Raw genomic sequence first — 10,991 nt, forward strand, 5'->3', positions numbered from 1 at the left:
CCCGAATTTATCATGAGATGAGATTTGACATGGTAAATTTATGTGGAACAAGAGTTAGTGTGCCAATTTTCAAAGCTTGATCAGGTGTTCTAGTCAGTTTCTAAGGCTATTCAAAACACCTCCTGGCACTAAATTTGATAGTTGGCAAAAAGTGATAAATTGAGCTTTTAACAATCAGTCAATGATCAAATTTGATTCTAATCAATATCAAATGATCAGTGGGTTAGTTTGATGGTTCAATTGATGGTTCAATAGAGCTCGAGGGCATCAAGGATTTTTTTTCTTAAGGGGAATGTTATAATATTTTAAGTCATTGTAAATCTCAAAATATACTTATAACAATGTCAACCCTTGCTCTTCATGCAGTAACACAAGCCCAAAAGAATGGAGGCTACTGTGTTTTTTGTTGATGCAGAACATTCTCTTGACCCATCACTAGCAGAAGCTATACGTGTGGACACAAAAAAACCTATTGCTTGCTCAGCCTGATTGTGGTGAGTAGGCTCTTTGTTTGCTAGATACTTTTATATGGAGTGGATCAATTGATGCTATTGTGGTTAATAGTGTAGCAGCACTTGTACTTAAAATTGAACTAGATGGTGAAGTTGGGGATACACATGTGGCACTGCAAGCAATATTGATGACCCGGTGCCTACAAAAGTTGATGCATGCTTTAGCTTGCTCACAAACACTTCTCATTTTTATAAGTCAAGTGAGAGTGAAATTAAATGGATTTGGTTTTGGATGCCCGGTAGAAACTACGTCTGGAGGGAATTTCTTTTGAAGCTGATGTTTTGGATTTAGGTCATAAACATGGATTGATCTCAAAAATAGGGAAATTTCTATAGTTTGACTGGTGTAAAGCTAAATGGTAAAGATAAAGCCAAAGTATATATTTTAGAGAGTGCGAACATCTGCCAGGAACTTGCCGATAAAGTAAAAGAAAAAAATTTAGAGGATTCAAAAGATAATCTTGATGACATTGAGAAATCTCTAAATGCTTCCAAGAGGAAGCTAAGGAATAGCCAAAGAAGAACATAAGCCACTTTCAATGGAGTCAAAGAGGAACAAAGCCCATGCAGGCAAGGAGGCCATGAGAAGGGGAGTTCCATGCTAGAGACAAAGACTATTTCATAGAGGAAGCCTCAAGTTATCAACACAAGAATTCCACACCATGCAAAAAAGAAACGTCTAAATGCCATAAAAAGAGGATAACAGCAAGATGAAGGGACCTCATGTTTTGGAACATGAGGAAAGAAGGAAGCCATGGCTTATAGATAGGTGCAGATGGGCTTCACTTTAATGAAGGCTCTCATGTTCCATATAGAGATAGTAAATTGATTTGTCTCTTGCAGAATAAACTTGGAGTCAAACAGCTGAATAAAAATACATCATGGAACTCATTTCTTTGATTCGTATGATTGTGAGATGTCTATTTTTTTAACATTTTAGATACCCTCACACTCCCTATTGTGATTTTCTTTGTAATTGGTATACTCCTATGGTTGAAGTCAATAGAGATATAAAGAACACATCTTCCCCATGAAGTCCTATAATCTTTTCTGAACTAATCCTATGCCAAGATGTCCTTGCTAGTTTAATATCCTATTTCTCAACTTGAAATCCCAAATTGACACGAAGGACACATTGAAATGTTGCTACTAGTTTTTAAGCAGAGACCATGTCAAGAGCAGAGTGGTAAATGAAAAGAACAGGGCACGGTGGCAAGAGAGTCGGGTGAGGCAAGTGCATATAGCAGAGTTCCCTATATAAAGGAGAAATATTCATCACTAAAGATGTTGATATGTAGTGATAATGCAAAGTGGTTAAATATGATTATATTCAAAAAAAATGCAAGCACCAAAAATGAAAGATATGTGGAGCGCATTTATCCCACACTGGGGGCACTGCAGGTTTTATTTTGTTTATATTCAAATGCATCCAGTAGATGCTATGTCTGAAGCACGTGGCTTTTGTAAAGCAAGTGGTTGCATGGTGGGCTCACCATGGATGGCTAGTTGGGCTGAAGACTAAATTTTGAAAGAACGCGTAGCTCAAAGTAAGATGAAGTTAGAAAATTTCAAGTTGTCAAAAAAATTCAAAAAATCTAGCTAGTCGTCTACCTCGCTAGCCAAAAAATTCCATGTTTTTTGGCTAGCAACATAGCGAATCGCCAGGAAACTTTAAAAATTTGGCAAGATAGTATGGGTCCCATGTGGCAGTGATGTGGTGATGTTAGTGAGCTATTGAATGACAAGTGGCAATCGGACAGTGAATGCAGTGACAAGATGATGACATGGCAATGATCGAGCCAACCATAAGATGCCATGTGCCATAGATTCCAAGGCAAGCTGTGATGTGGCAATTAGTTTGCAAAGATGACCAGATCATGCCACATGGCAAATCCAACAGATGTCGTTATGTCACTAAGGTGAAGTTGCACACCAGTTAACATAGCGACATAGCAACCATGATGTGGCATGCTAATGTGGTGGCAAGTAGGACCAATAACATGGTGACATGTGGCACCTAGCTATGCATGTTAGAACCAATCAGAACTCACCATGTGTCAAGAATGGTCAAACTAGCTTTGACCTAGATTCGAAGGCTAGGGAATTTCAAAGGTCTCAAATAAAAGTTTATTTTTCTCAAAGTTTTCATGTGCAGGGGTAGATTTTTTAATAAAATTTGACTTATCATATAGTTTGAAACTATATATATAAGGATAATTTTTTGCAATTTTTAATGAGAAGCTCTGATTGAGAACTTGAACTTTAGAAGACCATAATAGGGGCATTTTTTATCAAAAATGGGCACTCCAATATACCACCAAAACCAGGAAGATCTAAACTTTCCAAATATGAAGTCAGTTTGTGCACAGGTGCTCACTGGTTCGAGCTATAAGCCATTTTTTGATTCCTAGGGCCTTCTCAATGGAACGAGCAGATTTGATCATTGATCATCAAAATTGGTTAAAGGATAGATATGAAGGCTTGGTGAAATGTGAAAGTGAAGAAAATCAATTCTGTGATGTTTTTTTGACTTCTAAAGGTCATATAACTAATTTTTCACTTTTTACTTTGAGTTCAAATGTGACATCAAAAATCAGTTATATTTTCTACCACATATCTGAGATTCTTTATGCCTTTAATAGCCAGAATGATTTGGATTTGAAAGGCAATTATAGAGAGAAGGAAGAGAGAGGTTGTTTAGTTGTAGAAGATTGAATTCCAAGTGGACACATGTCTAGCAAAGATAAAATCTAGCAATTCATGTTCTACTATATCTTTCTTCCTTTCTTTCATTGTAAGGGTTGGCAATTTTCTCTGAGTAATACCTGCAGGGTTCCAGTTTTCTACTGTGAAACCATGGATGTGATTGGTTTTGCTTCATATTTATTGAGCTGAGCTCTAGCAGTGAAGACCACACACCCACACCTATGCATATTTTCATTTCATTTTCATGCATTGTTTTTGAGATATGATAATGGATGCTAGATTATGTAACATATCTTGAGCTTCATTTTGTGTTGCCAGTTTGTGTATTTTGTCTTTCCAAGGATAAATACAAAAGGGGATTTACATTAATTATCTAAGTTCTCTAATTATGTCTCCTAATTCTTCATGTGCTATTAACTTTGAGATTAAATGGATAAGGTTCATTTGATTTAAGGGAACTTAGATGAGTTGTATGTCAAATATGTTGTTGCTTTTGACTCAAGGAGTTAAGTAAATGCTTCAGTGTTCTGATAGGGTTTCCAGGTGTATGAAAGGGATATTGCATAAGAATGGAATTTGGGGATTTCAGTTGATAAACTTGATTGTAATGCAAAAAAATTAGGTCATCCTACTGGTAATGACTCTATGTTTCAATGGATAAGGCATTGATCACTAAATCAGATGCAAGTTGATATGAATGTCATTTGCACAAAATATTTTATTCAAAATAAATTTAGTATTTCATGTTTTGTATTAGGCTAAAAAGAATTAACCCTCACTCAGCTTATGAGATTCATAGATTTTTATTTAGCTGCTATAGATTTGTGTCGTTTCATGAGTTATTAGGAGATATAAGGTTTTTCATCTACAGTAAATAGGTTCATATTTATGTTTTAAATACACTGGTACCATATCTCAGAACCTCAAGGTTAACTCACCTAGGTCTTGTAGAGCCTAAAGTGAAGAAGGGTCAAGCCTTATAGTTGGCCCAAAACTGCAGTTAGGTGCATTCATCATAGGAATTTGCTAGCCTTAGATGCAATTGTTTGGTTTCTTGGTTGTTTGTAAAATTGGTAAATCAAGAGCCAACACATCTGATCAGTCATCATTTGCCAATGCTCCATGTTTTCTTTTGCCTCACCCAAATGTTGTTGCAATTGCCTCATCTTCCCCTCACTTAATGCTAACTGCTCCTACAACTTCAATGCTAAGGAGTTAACCTTCACAATTGCTTCCGTAAATGACTCATACTATGACTGCAATAACACCAACTCATTATGAGCACTCTCTAAACCCACCTACACCATCTTCTACATGTAGCTCTATCTCTAGAGATTGCACTCATGCCCTCTTTGTAGCCACCACCACCTATAGTCATCTTGCCTCTATTTGTTCCCATCCTCCTACTCCTTTTCAATGAATCCTAGCAAAAAATGTGACCTCTTATTTTGTGTTCTTTGTTTGAACTCTCTCTACAGCTAACAGTCTATGTAATCCCTCCACTTCCTATGATGATTAATCTCCATTTCACACCTCTAGCTATGGCTCCCCCACATTTACACCACTCATTCCCCCTTCTATTCACCCTTGTCTCAGTGTCCTGAGGTTAATCCATTGACAAATCCCACTCATTACTTCACCTCCACTAACACCTCCCACATCCATCAAAGTTTCTCCCATGGATTTTTCAAGAGATTTTATTTCCCCCACCTCCTCCTCCACTTCTGACACACTCTTCATATTCTTAGGTGAACTATTCTGCACCTACATCATTGGTCTATTATCTAATACCACCTACAATGCCTATTGTATTGTAGACCCTAATAACATCATCAAAGCTGAAAAGGGTGTTTCTTCTGTATCCATCCCCACCTCCTCAAGTTGCACTGGCCCTTGTCCTGGCTGACTTGCCTCACCTAGACCTAAAGTTAAAACTTGGTGTTTTGACTGATCCACCCACTCCTTGAAGGTTTTCCTAATGTGCTTTTTGTTGGAAATGATTGAAATAATTATAAGAAAAGTTAAGGGAGATTGTTGGAATAAAATATGGAACTAGTAAAGAATGTCCTCAATCATTGTTTTGTCATTGATGTCAAACTTGCTACTTGCACAGATGACAATTGCTTTAGTGATCCAAATACTATCAATTATTTGATTGTCAAGGTGGAGGCAATTAATAAGATATAACTAAAATACCTAGAGAAAGGTTGAAGTTATGATGTTGGAATGAAGTACAAGGATCAGCTAAGCCATTGATGGAAGAATGTATTTGATGACATACTATAAAGAATGGGCACACTGAAACATATCAAAGATTTAAGGTTTTAACTAAGTCTTTTGTAAAGCTCAAACTAAGTTCATTAGAGAGAAGGAGCCTTGCAAGCTAGTAAGAGCCAAGAAAGTTCTAGTTAATGTCGAATAAACTTCAGATGTCGAGTGGTGTCGAGTAGAATCAAGTGCCGAGTAAGGTCAAGTGCCGAGTAAGTTCAAGTGCCAAGTAAGTTCAAGTGCCAAGTAAGTTCAAGTGCTAAGTAAGTTCAAGTGTCAAACAAGTTCAAGTGTTGAGCTGGTATAGGTGTTGAGTAACACAGAGGTGCCAAGCACCAATAACTCAATAATGCCAAGTTGCTGCATTATTTAGGAAATCGAAGATTCACCAGATCTAAGCCAACAAGGTTGTTATCTAGAAATCTGTGAATTAAAAGGAAGATAAGAATGATAATTTGGTGGCACAAAACACCATGTAGAACATTTTTAAGACACAACAGGTGAAGTTTCAAGAAGAAAACAAGATATGGGGTAGATACATTGTATCCTACCTAATCAATTTTGAAACCCAAAATTGAAGAGGGAGAATTGAGCGGTAAAGGCAAATCAGACTTCTATATAAGAAGACATAAGTTAATAGGAGAAAGAGAGAGCGAGAGGGGATAGAAGGAAAGGAGATAGTGGTCAAGCATAAAAGCATGAAATGCTGAAGAATCTGCCTAGGAGAAGATAGCGTAGAAATTCTATTTGTACAGACGACCACAAAGGAGATTGCATTGACAGAATGAGTTAGAAGACTCAAGGAGATGAAGCTTGAGAGGAAGACAAGCCGTCAGAGCTAAAGAGATTAAAGCCAAGCATAAGGATTGAACTGAAAGTTTGATCTGAAATCTGAAAAGCATGTTGTAAGTTATATCATATCAAAAGACCATTATTGTTACTTTCTAGCAATTGTAACTGTAAGTCTAAATCCTATGGACTTAGGTTGGTTTAACAGCCATTAGAAAAATCCTTTAACAGGATGACATTCCAAGTGAATGTTCTAAAGACCTTTAACCAAGCCCATTCCTAACAGTTTGGTGAAATCCTCTAACAAGGTCACATTTAACAGTGTGTTGTAAGCCTTTAACAGGGCAAGCTTTTAACAAGGCATCACTTCAAAAGAGTGAGAATCAAGTAGCATGTTACTGGTGGTTTTTCCCAAATTGGGTTTCCACGTAAATCATTGTGTCATGTGTTGATCTTGAGTGTTTTATCTTTGCATGTTGATTTACTGTAACTTGCTTATATGATTGATTTAAGTTTGAACAGATGAAAAGGGTATGGATTCATTAAAAGTAGTAAAAAGGTATTAATAGGGCATTTGGACCTTGAATAACTGATTCACCCCCCCTCTCAGTTATTCTAAAGAATTCTAACAATTGTTATCAAAGTCGAACTGCTGATTCAGTTTAAAGGGACTACTAGCAGAAAAGATCAAAATGCCAAAAAGAGAAGTTCCCAAGCTCAACAAAGACAACTTTGTTGCATGGCAAAGTTTTATGAAGCTACATCTTGGATCCATAGGATATTATGCCCCAAATTCAATTGTCACTGAACATGTAGATCCAACAAGTGCTCCTACTGCAAAAGACATGAAAAACAAACAAGAACACAATCAGACAATCCTGGAAATTGCATCTGCACTCAGCTATGCTGAATTTGATGATATCAAAGGATGTGACACTGCATTCAAAATGTGGAAAGCACTATTAGACATCTATAGAGGAGATCAGAATGTACAAAGAGCAAAAAGAGAAAGTCTCAGAGGAAATTTTGACAACATGAAAATGGAGGAAAATGAGAATGTTGCTCAGTATGGTGCAAGAATAAAGGAAGTGGTAAGTGCAATAAGATGCCTGAATGGTCAACTGGATGAGGATACTGTTAATAGTAAGCTTTTAAGAACCTTGCTCCCTATCTATGCTATTAGAATATTAGCAATACAAGAACTAAGATGCATACCAGGAAATAATTTAAGCTTTGAAGGTATAATAGGTAGACTCACAGCATTTGAGTTACCTAACTTTGACAACTACAAACCTGAAAATGTTGAATCTACTTTTAAGGGAAAGTTATCACTGAAAGATGCTAAGCAGGTAAAATCAAAGAAAGGAAGAAAAATGAAGTATGTATTTGGTGACAGTAGCACTGATGAGGAAGATGTGGAACAATTGGAAGCATTGCTCGCTAGAAGATTTCATAGGGGCAAAGGAAAATTCAAAGGTAAGATGCCTATCATCTGTTTCAATTGCAATGAAGTAGGTCATATTGCTGCAAGACGTCCATAGAAAAAGGATTCCAAGGAAAGCAATAAATACAAGAACAAAAGAGATGATGACAAAAGAGATTACAAAGAAAAAGGTAAGAAGTGTTATATTGTTGAAGAAAATTCTGATGACAATGATGATGAAGTTGTTTATGTAGCCATGAAGGACCAATCTGATATAGAAGAAGCCACAACACTGGTGACATGTATAAACAAGAATGACAGATGGATCATAGAGAGTGGATGCTCACATCACATGACAGGAGACAAAAGTAAGTTTTTCAACTTTACTCAGTATGATGGAAATAGTGTTAGATTTGGTAATGATGCTCCATGTCAAATCAAAAGAAAAGGTTCCATTAAGCTCATAGAACAGATTTCATGTGATAATGCATACTATGTTGAAGGATTAAACTAAAATTTATTGAGTGTCTCACAGTTAGGCAATATAGGTTGCAAAGTGGAATTTGAAAACAAAACAGCAAAAATCTATGATACTGATGGTAAACTAATAGGAAAAGGAGATCAAACAAAGAGTAATTTATTTTACCTTGATATGGATGATGCTTCTTGTCTATTTACAAGATTTGATGATGAATGGTTATGGCATAGAAGATTATGTCATGTCAATTTTGATAATCTAGTCAACATTAGTAAAATGAAGAAAGTCAAAGGTCTACCAAAACTGAAAAAGCCTGATAATATCATGTGCAAACAATGTCAGCTAGGAAAGATGACAAAATCAAGTTTTAAAAGCAAGAACTATACATCTAAAGAGATACTTGAGTTAGTTCACACTAACTTATGTGGCCCAATGGAAATACAAAGCTATAGAGGAGATAAATACATAATGCTATTTGTTGATGACTATTCCAGGATGATGACTGTTATGTTCTTAAAACAAAAATTTGATTATTTTCAAATATTTAAGTGGTATGTGGCCAGAGTTGAAAAGGAAACTGGAAAAAGCCTCAAATGTCTAAGATCAGATAGAGGTGGAGAATTTACATCAAAAGAATTTGAGATATTCTGTAATGACAATGGAATCAAAAGACAAACGTCAGCTCCTAGAACTCCCCCACAGAATGGAATTGCTGAGAGAAGAAACAGATTTGTGATTGATTGTGCCAGAACATTAATGATGGAAAAGAATGTTGCTCTAAAATACTAGAGAGAAGCTATAAGTGTAGTTTTTCATACACTGAACCGAGTACAAGTCAAGAAAGGTACAAACATAATGCCTTTTGAATTATGGTATGGTTACTGACCCATTGTAAAACATTTCAAAGTGTTTGGTTGCAAATGTTTTATCCTGAAGGATACTAGAAATGGAAAATTTGATGCAAAAAGTGATGAAGGTATATTTCTTGGTTACTCCACTAGAAGTAAAGCATATAAGTGTTTGAATATTAACGCTAACAAAATTGTGGAAAGTGCAAATGTAAATTTTGATGAGCACACAGAAGTCCAAGCTGAAAAACCAAAGAAAATGGAAGAATACAGAACTTTTGTATATTTTTATAAAGGAATGACTACTAATGAGGATGATGACAATCAAATTGAAAATCAACAACAAGTGTCAGTTTCATCCGATTCACAACCAGTGAATGCCGAGTTGCATTCAGAAGCCGAGTTACAAAATGAAGAAAATGCACAATCTGATTCAGAAGATAGTACACATAATGAAGAACAACCTGAAAATAAAGTGCATAGTGATCCTGAATCCAAAAGATCAAACATGGAAACAAGGACAGAGCCAAGATTATCCAAATAGGTAAAAAGACATCACCCTGCTAAACAGATAATTAGTGACAAAGATGCAAGACCAATGACAAGGAATAGACTAAGACAAGAATCATGTCTAATCAGCAAATCTGAACCCAAGACAGTATATGGTGCATTACCGGATGATGACTGGTATAAAGCTATGGAAGAAGAAATTGATCAAATAAGGAAAAACAAAACTTGGAGTTTGGTTCCCAGACCAACTGACAAGAATGTGATTGGTACTAAATGGGTATTCAGAAACAAACTAGATGAGAATGGTGAGGTTACCAGAAATAAAGCCAGATTGGTATGCAAGGGTTATGCTCAAGAAGAAGGAATAGATTATTGAGAGACATTCGCTCCTGTTTCTAGAATGGAAGGAGTAAGAACTTTACTTGCATATGCTGCCTACAAAGATTTCAAAGTCTATCATATGGATGTAAAATCTACCTTCTTAAATGGTATACTAGAAGAAGAAATCTACATTGAACAACCAGAAGGATTTGTTGATGAGAATAATAGGGATATGGTGTGTAAGCTACATAAAGCACTCTATGGTTTGAAACAAGCACCTAGAGCATGGTATGAGAGACTTCACAAGTATCTAGTGCAAATTGGATTTGAAAGAACTGATCATAACAACAACATGTACATCAAAGCTGAAGAGGGAAAAGACATTATTGTATCTAAAATTTGTGTGGATGACATAGTATTTGGTGGTAAGGAAGTACTTTTCAAACGCCTTGCTGACAAAATGAAACATGAATTTGAAATTTCTATCTTTGGAGCAATCAAATTTTTTGTTGGATTGCAAGTACACCAACTTAAACATGGAATATTTTTTTACACAATCAAAGTAGATCAAAGAAATTCTTGAAATGTTTGGATTGGAGGAATCCAAACCAGTAAGCACACCAATGGCCATAGGAAATAAGCTGTCCAAAAATGATGAGTCAACTAAAGTCAATCTAACAATGTACAGATCCATGATTGGAAAACTACAATATGTTGTGCATAGTAGACCAGACATAGCATTAGAAGTTGGAATAGTGGCTAGGTTTTCTGCTAATCCTAAAGAAAATCATCTCATAGCAGTAAAAAGAATAATGAGATATCTCAAAGGGACTAATGATTTTTGTCTACACTACAAAAAGAATGGAAAATTTGAACTCAATGCATATACAGATGCGGACTGGGGAGGAAACATTGATGACAGAAAAAGCACAAGTGGAGGTGCATTATTTCTAGGCAAAAGGCTAGTTACCTGGACTAGAAAGAAACAAACATGTATATCCCAATCCACTGCAGAATCAGAATATGTGGCAGCTGCAGTCAATTGTATAAACATTGTATGGCTCACACATCTATTGAATGGAATGAAAGAAGAAGTAACAAAACCGGTGATATTGTATTGTGATAATACAAGTGCT

General features: G+C 36.0%; 1 pseudogene; it reads left to right on the forward strand.

The window, feature by feature from the left end:
• Positions 1-341: 341 nt before the first annotated feature.
• LOC149537446 (DNA repair protein recA homolog 3, mitochondrial pseudogene) lies at positions 342-1,041 on the forward strand (annotated as a pseudogene).
• The last annotated feature ends 9,950 nt before the right edge of the window (positions 1,042-10,991 follow it).

This window comes from Cupressus sempervirens, chromosome 9 (genome assembly GCF_028749045.1).
Source record: "Cupressus sempervirens isolate cs-2001-9-10 chromosome 9, ASM2874904v1, whole genome shotgun sequence".
Taxonomy (NCBI): domain Eukaryota; kingdom Viridiplantae; phylum Streptophyta; class Pinopsida; order Cupressales; family Cupressaceae; genus Cupressus; species Cupressus sempervirens.